This window comes from Geospiza fortis, unplaced genomic scaffold, assembly GCF_000277835.1.
Source record: "Geospiza fortis unplaced genomic scaffold, GeoFor_1.0 scaffold194, whole genome shotgun sequence".
In the NCBI taxonomy this organism is placed as follows: Eukaryota; Metazoa; Chordata; class Aves; order Passeriformes; family Thraupidae; genus Geospiza; species Geospiza fortis.
In genome coordinates this window covers 5,259,694-5,269,163 of record NW_005054322.1, presented here as the reverse complement: position 1 = coordinate 5,269,163, position 9,470 = coordinate 5,259,694, and positions in this window count along the sequence as shown.

Below are 9,470 nucleotides of genomic sequence, written 5' to 3'. Positions count from 1 at the left end.
AGGATGACTGCAAGCAGGCACAACAGGTCAGTAGTCTAATAAATCTTGCAAGGCTCACCTATTTCTAGGACTTGTGGGTGAAGATTTCATTGGCATGGCCAGTTCATGCACAGTGAGCTTGACATTTCTGGAAGTATAAGACTTACTGCACATGAAGAAAACTTACTGTAGATCTGCATTTCTGTGAAATAGACTGTGTAACAGCTGCAGATGTGTGCAGGTACTGGTGCACACACCATGTCCATCTATCCAGAACTACCAGCCCAGGCAAAGTGATTGCCATGGCTCCTAGCAGACAGCCAGTCATGCATGGATCCTTGACCATATTTTTTTTCTGACAGTAGAAATTTTCAGGAAAAAAAAAAGGGGTCTTTTATGTGGAATGTGAAGATATACTTAAGAATTTGGAATTTTCAGTTGTTTCTGAGTTAATGGTTTCAGCTCCTATACCATATAAAACTTTTCACTTCACAACAGTTTTTCATTTATCTTTTAAACGTCTCCTGAATTCATGGGCAAAAGAAACCTTACCGGAAATTAGATATTGGTGAATTCTTAGCTTGCCGCATGTGTTAATCATATTGAAACTAGCTATACTCTCAGGTTACTTTTAATTCAGACTGAAAATCAGTATTCTCAGTTGAATTATGTATTGGCTGATGAAGTGTTGTGTCTTCACTAATGCAATTAAGTCTTATTTTGTGAGCACTGCAAAAAGATTATATTGTTAATATATATATAAAATTTCATTTCAGCCAAGTATGTTCTCAAGGGAAATTCTAGGAGGAAAAAGGTCCTTGTTACTTGGAACATCATTAATAGTATTTTGTGACCTTCAAGGCAGACAATTACAATAACAACTTGTTGAGGTTTATGTACCAACCATAGCTTTATTGAAACAAAGGACCTGTGTGCGATGCTGTTTCAAAGATTCTTGACAGATCAAGAATTGTTGTCTTTTACATAACCCTTATCAAGAACATCATACCAGAAATAAAGAATTGGCAATAAAACATCCCCTGTATTGGATTTGGGAAGTTACCAAACTGATTACAAAGAAAGATTGTAAATTGATTTAAAATGTGAAAGGGTCGTATTAAACTTAAAGACTGCTGTACTTGTTCCATATCTTTAGAAGTGACTGGCTGAAGACTGACTTGCCCATAGTCTGAAACAGACCTTTTATCATCTGTCTACTGGATGGAACAATACAGGCATGTTTCATTTACTTAGAATATGGCCAGGGGCCAAAGAAGGATTAAAAATGTAAGCAAGAGTCAGTGCAATGGTTGTTCCTGTAAGAGTTAGGCATTTGGACTGCAATATCAGCAAATCCACCCACAAATATATATTCCTACAACAGAGGATTTTCATTTGATGTCCTGGAAAAGCAATTGGTACAGTAAGGACAGACTTACCCATTACTCCAACAGTTGAATTTGGAAAGCATTTGGCATTTACAAGAGTAAACAAAAGCAACTGACACACTTGAATAAGTTGTTTTGTGCGCAGCAGAACTAATGAATGCAAACAAATTCTAAAAGGAACAAATTGTTCCTTATGGAATTCTGTCTTTGTTCTTCCCTCATCTTAACCCCAGCTCCCCTGCCCAGGTCCTCTGCACTTTTTGAGCCAGCTGAGACTCATCATATGCTGCAGCTTACTCAGAGCTGGGGCATGCTGCTGGGCCCCAGGCCCTGCCACAGCTGAGCTCACAGTGTCTCTGTCTCAGTGAGGGCAAGTTGTCTGAGCATCTCTGTCCTCCAGAAAAACTTCATTGTTTCATAGATGCCTGAAAGGGGTTCAAGCCTGCCTAACTGAGGGACCTAACTTGAGCTTAAATTCAAGAAAGCCAGAGAGCCAGCCTTATTTCAGTGTTTCTGCCCTACCAAGGCAACAATAAATCATTGCTGTCTTCCTGAGACTGGGCATGTAATTTTTGCAGACAAGGTCTGCCTTCAGAGAGATCCAAAGGTACTCACCTGTCTTTACCGACTGTAGAGGGAAGCTTTGCTTTAGGAGAGTTTATTCTTCAGTTTTCTGAAATGTTTGGTCAAGTTAAAAACCTACGGTAAGACTCCAATTCGAATCTTGTTCTTTCTAATTTGATTGAAACTGGCCATGGAGGTCAGGAGAGGAAGACAGACAGATTGCCCCATTGTGGGAATTATGGGAAACTATGCTAAAAGTAATAGCAATTAGGAGGCACATGTATTTGATATAGTAGTTTATGTGCTTTAATATTGCTCTAGATACTGTAGAAAAATACTGCAAAAATATAATAAATTTTCAGTTAGTTTCATTAAAAGTTCTTTTGGATTGTTGAATACAAGTCCAAATCTTGTGTCTGTCTGGAACAATTTAATTCAAAAATATAGAAGAGTTTGGTCCAAAATTTCATTTCAGGTAATACAACTGATTCTGCTATGTACATTGGTAGTGAGTTGAACAGAAGAAAAAACTTCTTGAACACAAACTTCTGTAGAAATGCTGTGCTTCTCCTGTTGAACTCAGCTTCTCTAATATACCTGTGTCTTCTGAAAGTACCCAGACTAGTGGCTGATGTGATTCCTTAATCTTTCTCCAAAATATGTTTTTAATTTTTTCTTGACACTTAGGTGAATCAGAGATCTACTGCTTTATGATATTAATTATCTTCAACTGTTTTGGAACATGTACAGCTCATTACACAAAAAGAGCAGGAGAACTGCTGGTTCAAAGGGATAGTAACAGAATTTGAAATAAGTCTGTTTGAATTAAAGAAGAAACCAGCAGAGCTTGTCAAAAAGTCTGACTGATTTCAGATCTGACTGATTTCAAAAATCTGGCTGAAATCTTGCGCATTTGGATAACAAAGAACACACTATAAAATGAAGGTTTAAGAACACACTATTAAATGCAGATTTGTGCCTTCTTATCCTCTTGGGCTGAAATCAGAGTGAGGAGATACTCTGATGGCAGTTCCACTGTGCTAGCTCAACCACAAGTGTGACTAGGAAGTCTCACAGGAAACCTGGTTTGAGCTTAGTTGCACAACAGAATAATTGAGCTGTTTAGGAGTAAGAATACCTATTTTTCTTCAGTGAATGCCTGAAGACTTTCCTGTAAGACCTTGACATTCACACTATGGAATGCCTGTCTATTTGTCCACCCATGCTTTTTTTTTTTTTTTTAATTAAATGCCAGTTTGGCCAAGGTATGCATTCATGAAATAAATCTCTGATCAGCTGGGCTGGCTTTGTTTCATAGACAGCTCCCACAGGAGTGCTGTGTCCTCTTCTGTGAGCAGTGACATTGACACAAGGAAGAGCAGTTCTCCTTTCCACCAACAACCAACCTGCCTTCAGAGGGCAAAAGGGGGAGTTCCTTCACTTGGAGCCAGGCTTTGCTTCTTTTCTTTTCCACCATGCAAATACTCTCTAAGCCTTCTATGGTCTGGCTCTAGACCCATCTGCAGTCACATTTTTCTTCACAGAGTTGAAATAAAATTTTACAAGTCAGTTTTGCTTAAGCAGCAGAATGTTTGGGGAACCATCCTGGACTCAGGGAGAGGTATTTCCACTGAGGTATTAAAAATACCAAAGTGCTAAAACTATTATCTGAATATTTCTAAAAAAGAAGAAAACCTAAGAAATATGGCAAAACCAGCTGGGTTTATTTGTGCAATATATAATTTGTGAATTGCACAGAACACATCTAGGACACTATCAGTCCTTGGGGAGGCTATCTTAGCTCTGCCTCGCAGGATTTCCACATTTAATGCACTTAGGAGTAGAGAGGTAAACCAAAGCTAACACCTTTTTTTTGTTATTAAACTAAGACTTTTGTGCTCAACTCTTAAGTGATTTAATGTGGAAATTCTGACGGACAAAAAGCAGAAAAAGGAAAGAGCAATTGGAAATAAACCCATAAGAAATAAGGAGGATTTTGGCAAAGGAGGATAAAAAGATAGAAACAAAGTGAAATATGTCTAATGAGGGAGAAAGAAGGAGTAACTGCAGGGAACACCAGAAATTTCCTACCCATGGGACAGTATCAGCAGCTCAGACAGAAGCAACTGTGCCCAGCAGAGACCCAGATTTGTCAGAGACCCTAGGGCTGTCTTGGAAGAAAGTAGACCCAACTTCCAAGTGCCAAGCAAAACAGGGTTAGAGATGAAGAAATCTTTTTACCTTAAATGAAAAGCTTTGCCTTAAATAACAAATTTTCAAAGGACTGTCCTACTTCTCCTCTGCTGCATGAGAAATAGAAAATTTAGCAGTCGATGGCTGTCAGGCTCTGTTGTCAAGGACTTGGTTATAATGCAGCTTGAGCAGCCATGGTGGATGAGGCCAACAGGGGATACAAATGGAATGACCTTTTTTTTGTTGCATTTTGGTTTTCAGTTTTTATTAAAAAAAGCTCTTTAGCTGAGGTCTCTACCTAGGCTTTTTTTTGTAACCGAGATATAAAACAGTTTGGCTCCATCTTAACTGGCCAGCAAACTTACAAGGTCAGGCCATAAACAAATTTAACAACTGTTGTTAATTAAATAGTTATTGTAGTATAGATGGGGTCAAAAAAAGGGTATGTGTGGGAGGGGAGGGCAAGAGAGGGCCTAAGTGGCAAAAGGTGGGGGAATCTTGGCTCCTGACTTAGAAGGCGTGAACAAGCAAGAACTCTGTGGAAAAGACCTCTGGGACATAACAATAACAGTTAGCATTTCAAATTTTGATGCAAATATTAAGAAATTAATAGCAAAAAAACCCCAACTCAAGTTCTCTCATTTACACTTTGCTATTATGTGAAACCATCCTGGTAAGACTTGGCTTTCCTCCAGCAGAAATCCTGTATCTGCCTCTGTATCACTTCAATGACATATTAATGCCTCCCCATGCTCCAGCTGTTTGAAAGAGTTGTTACAGAATGGGAATTCCAGTTGGAGATTTATAGAACAACAACAGGGAAAAAAAAAAGGAGGATTACATTTAATTTTAATACTCAGAAATGTGCTTTCTCTGTCATGAAAGTGGAACCCTGCCTGCGTGTCTGCAGCCTGCCCTGCATACTGATCTTGTGTGTGCCTAGCTAAAACCAGTGCCTGTGATGTGATCTGATTTTGACTCTACAGAGGAAGGTAGGAGGAGCAAAATTTATGTTTCAGGTCTGTAAGGCATTTTAAAGTTAATCGGGTCCTTTGGGTCTGATATAATTTGTGTAAGATTGCTGTTGATGATTAGAATAGCTATTTAAGATTTTTGTTAATAGTCTGTTACATGGGCCCAGTGGAAAGATTCCAATAGCAGTCTGTTAGTTTTTCCCTGTCACATTCAGGTTACAGACCCTTCACAGATGTTGTAAATAGACATCAATACTAAAAGGGAATATTACACAAATTAAAATCATAAGTGTGCTCAAACTGCCAACATAGACGTTTTGTTAAAAACATCTGTCACATAAAAGCAAACATTTAAGGCCATTATATTTATAACAATTGTTTTCGTTTTTAATATGTATTACATATTTTTCTTTTCTTCTGTTATTATTGATTTGAATATTTTTTCTTAGACTTTAATACTTATTTTTTTCCAACATTACTTATGTTCTTGACCATATAAATAATAATGTGGGCTTTTAATGAAAAGAAATAAATCTCAGTGGTTGGAAATCTAGTGGATACTTACACAATGAATGAGTCAACTGAGAATCCGACACCATGTTCTCCAAAAAAAAAGAAGTTATCAAATGTTAAAAACACAAGTATTAAGCTGCATGTCTGTTCAATTACATCCAGTTATTTTGTTCTGTTCTGAAATTAATTTCTTAGGTGAAAAGGATAAATGACATATAAAGCTTCTATTCTGGGCCTTTTTGTTGCATTACTGCTGATGCAGCTGTTCTGACTGTACAAGTACTCACCATAACACCACGCAATAGAACCCCCCAAAGCTGGACAGCCCTGAGGTGCTTTCTAACTAACACACCTACTGCACTGATAGTATCCACCCTTCCTTGCCCCTTTCCCCTGCAGTTGCTGGGTAAATCTGTGGAACCTCTAAGCCCAAGCTGCTCTAGTGCTCACCAGTGCTTTTGTTTCTACTACAAAATAGAAGAGGGTTAGAAGCAGTCAGTGCCCTCATTTACCCTGCTTACAGCTCCCCTCTCTCTCACATTTGCTTTGGGAAGGAACTGTTTGGAGCTAAGGCAGAAAAGGACCTAATAGTAAAGAAGTGGGGACACCTGGACCTTGTGCTCAAGGTCAGCCTTATCTCCTTCCATTTGTAGCAGCACAACCTCACACCTCCTAACAGCTCAAACTTGTCAAGACATCATATAAATACAATGAATTGTCACAATCAGGAAGAATTTGCTGCTCATGGAACAAGAGTCTTGGTCCAGTTAAAATCAATATTTGCTATTTTCTTGGTTACCTGTGTTCTGAAAACCATTTACATAAATGATCAGCTTTAAGTTCATAATTAGCTTTTCTTAAAGCTGGTGAGCTATTTCTCTGTGTAAGGCCTCCATATAATTAGATCCAGTTGAAGAATAGTTGCAGTATCCTGAGACACTGCTATTTGAATGGCACGGAGGGTGTGCTGGATGCTTTACAAATGTAGAGACACAGCCCATGGCCAGGGGAATTGTTGAACCAACTCAGACTCAAAATAAAGTAATAAAAAATGTAAATACTGACTTCAGGTTCCAGTCAAGAATGGAACAGTTCTCATGAAGAGATTATGAAAGTGTTCTGTTATGTAGGAATGAGTGAGCCAGGCCTGTAGCATCATAGAAATGTCAGTTGGAAGAGATGCCTAGAGATTTCCTGGTCATGCAGTATAACCTCCCTCCCAAAGCAGGATTGCCACCAGTGCTAGAGCAGCCCTTAGTCTGAAAGAACATTGTGATTTTTTTTTCGCTGCTGTGCATCATAGGGTATAATTATCCTTTGAAACTCTCACGTAGAGCTTCTTCAGAATTACCCTGTATGTCAGGATCAGGACAAAGTCACTCAATAAAGACACAATATCTTAAAAAGTGCAATTATTATCATCACAATATAGGCAAAACCAGAAGTCACTGGCCTTCACTGAGTTGTTGAACACAAGATTCAGATAGTAAAGGGTATCTTTGTAGCATCCTGCTGCTACTGCAGGGTTCTGGTTTGCCGTAAGTCCTATCCTAACTCTCTGTCACACCTGCCAGCCTGTATAGATGCCTCTTTATGGAACCAAGGAATCTCAACTAGACACCTGTTTTTAGGAACCCCATTGACAGTAAATAGATTTCAGCTGACTGCAACTGGAGCTTACACAAGATGCCCCCAGATAAATACCTGCATACAGACACCTTTAGGATCCAGATCCTACCTGGAGCGGCAAAGTAGGAGGTTTCTAGAAGAAGAGCTTTGAACCCTGCTTTGAAGAACAATATGTTCATCACCCATCTTTATTGTGGAGGTGCATATCCCATGTTCCTGTTGTTCCAAATGAAATATTGAGGAGGCCATGCTGTGTAAGTGTATGCACTAAACCAGCCTTGCTTCTCTCACATATTCTACAGGGTTTCTCTGCTGTCTAACACTTAACTGTACAATCATTTTAAAATTTCAGTATTTAGTAATAAGCATGTAACAGTATCTGTTCTATTGTATTATGCTATTTTTCATTTAAAAGAAGATCCCTGAGAAAAACAATAAGAAGAGATAGTGAACATGCATTAAAAAGATGAGCTACTACAGTTTCACCCTCAAAAAATGACATCATGTATTTTTAGAGGTTTTCAGTGGGAAAAACAATAGAAATTGGAACCACAATGGGTCACAAATACAATGTTGCTCTCAGAATAACTGCTTTTATGAACTGCAAACCAGAACCACCAGGCATTCAGGCAGTGTGGAGATAAGAACCATCAGCATCAAGGCACTAAACTGACAGATTCCTGTAAAACACATAGCTCCTAGGTATGTGACCTGCATGGAAAAAATATACAATTCCTGAAATATGTCAGCATCTCTGTTTTCTGCTCATTTTAATTTTCCTGTGTGTCTTACTTCAAGATGCCTACTTTCCTTAGTTTAAGCAACGATTTTTCATCATGTGTGTGTGTGTCTTGTCCCTTTATTTCCACTATTTTGCTCTGTGGACACAGTTACTGCTGTTTGCAACATGAGTTCTGGTAGTATTGTCCATCTCTGATCTTTAAAAGTGCCTGAAGTCAGGCATTTATCTACATGTCTTTCTAATTTATTACCAAATTTTGCTGTCTTTTAGAACTTACCAGTACTTATGCCAGTAGAGATCTCAAAGAACAGGTTTAGGGTGCATGTACTTCCAAAATATTTATTAAGAGCTAAAGGAAAGCATTTTTAAAATCTTTTTGTTTATTTATTTGTTTGGTTTTTTGGGGTTATTTGTTTTTTTCCTTTTCTTTCTGGGCAAATGAATTGGAAAGTTTGGTAGGAAAAAAAGGTAATAATCAAACTGCTAGGCTATTTTTTTTTTCAGAAAGAATGAAACAATAGAGTCTGTGTTGAGAGGTAGCTGAGGGCCAGTGTAACCTGTGTAGGGGTCTGGGGGATATTTCTCCCCTAAGTGATTTAATTGTATTGCAGCTTTGCCTTGCAACTAGACTCTGCTGGGATAGAGGTAAGCTACCATGGGGAAAAGACAGCATGCAAATATTAGCTGCAAATCCACTGACATCATCCCTCAGTAACTCCACGTGCCCTTTTGTCTTGAAGAAAAGTGGTCCTTTGAAATCTCTTGCCTGTCAGCAGAAACAGGTTGAAAAGTAACAGTCCCCTGGTACCAGAGGGGAAAGGCTGTGCTGGCCAGCACACTGGCAAAACACAGCTGCTAACACTGTGCTCTGACAGGTTGGGAAAACACAATCTCTGGGGCTTGTTCTAGGTCCTTCCAGACCTCAGAAGGAATGTTCATTGCCTTTTCTGGTGCTGGCTGAGAGCATCTATGCACAGATTTTCCCAGTACCCTGTTCAGATCCTGCTTCAGGCACTCCCTGGCAAACATGATTCTGTAAACACTGTAGCACTCTGCCTTTGCGCCTGACTGTGGTGTCTGTGGCTGATCTCTTCCTTCAAGCATACAGCTGGCAGGAACCTGTATTTATCCTCATATTCATTGTGCTTTCAACCATGTTCAGCTCTTACAAGTGTCTTCTATTTGTTATTTTTCTGTTGAAGCCTTTGTTTGCCTAAGTCTTTCATCTCACATATCCAAACATAAATACTCTCTCAAACACTGTACTCAGATGGCCAGAGGAAGGAACAGCCTTTGCAAATATGCATTGTGTCAGTATCTCCAAAATCAGGCAAAGTCACATTCATAAAGCCTAGCATTATCCTCTGTTTATAAGTCAGTAAAGAGTAGGGAAGCTTCTTATCACTGCACAGAGCAGCCCTGGCAGGAGGGGGGAGGTTCCAGGGAGGGTCATTCCTGTGCTGCTAAGGTGTTGTGGTGACATGGGGG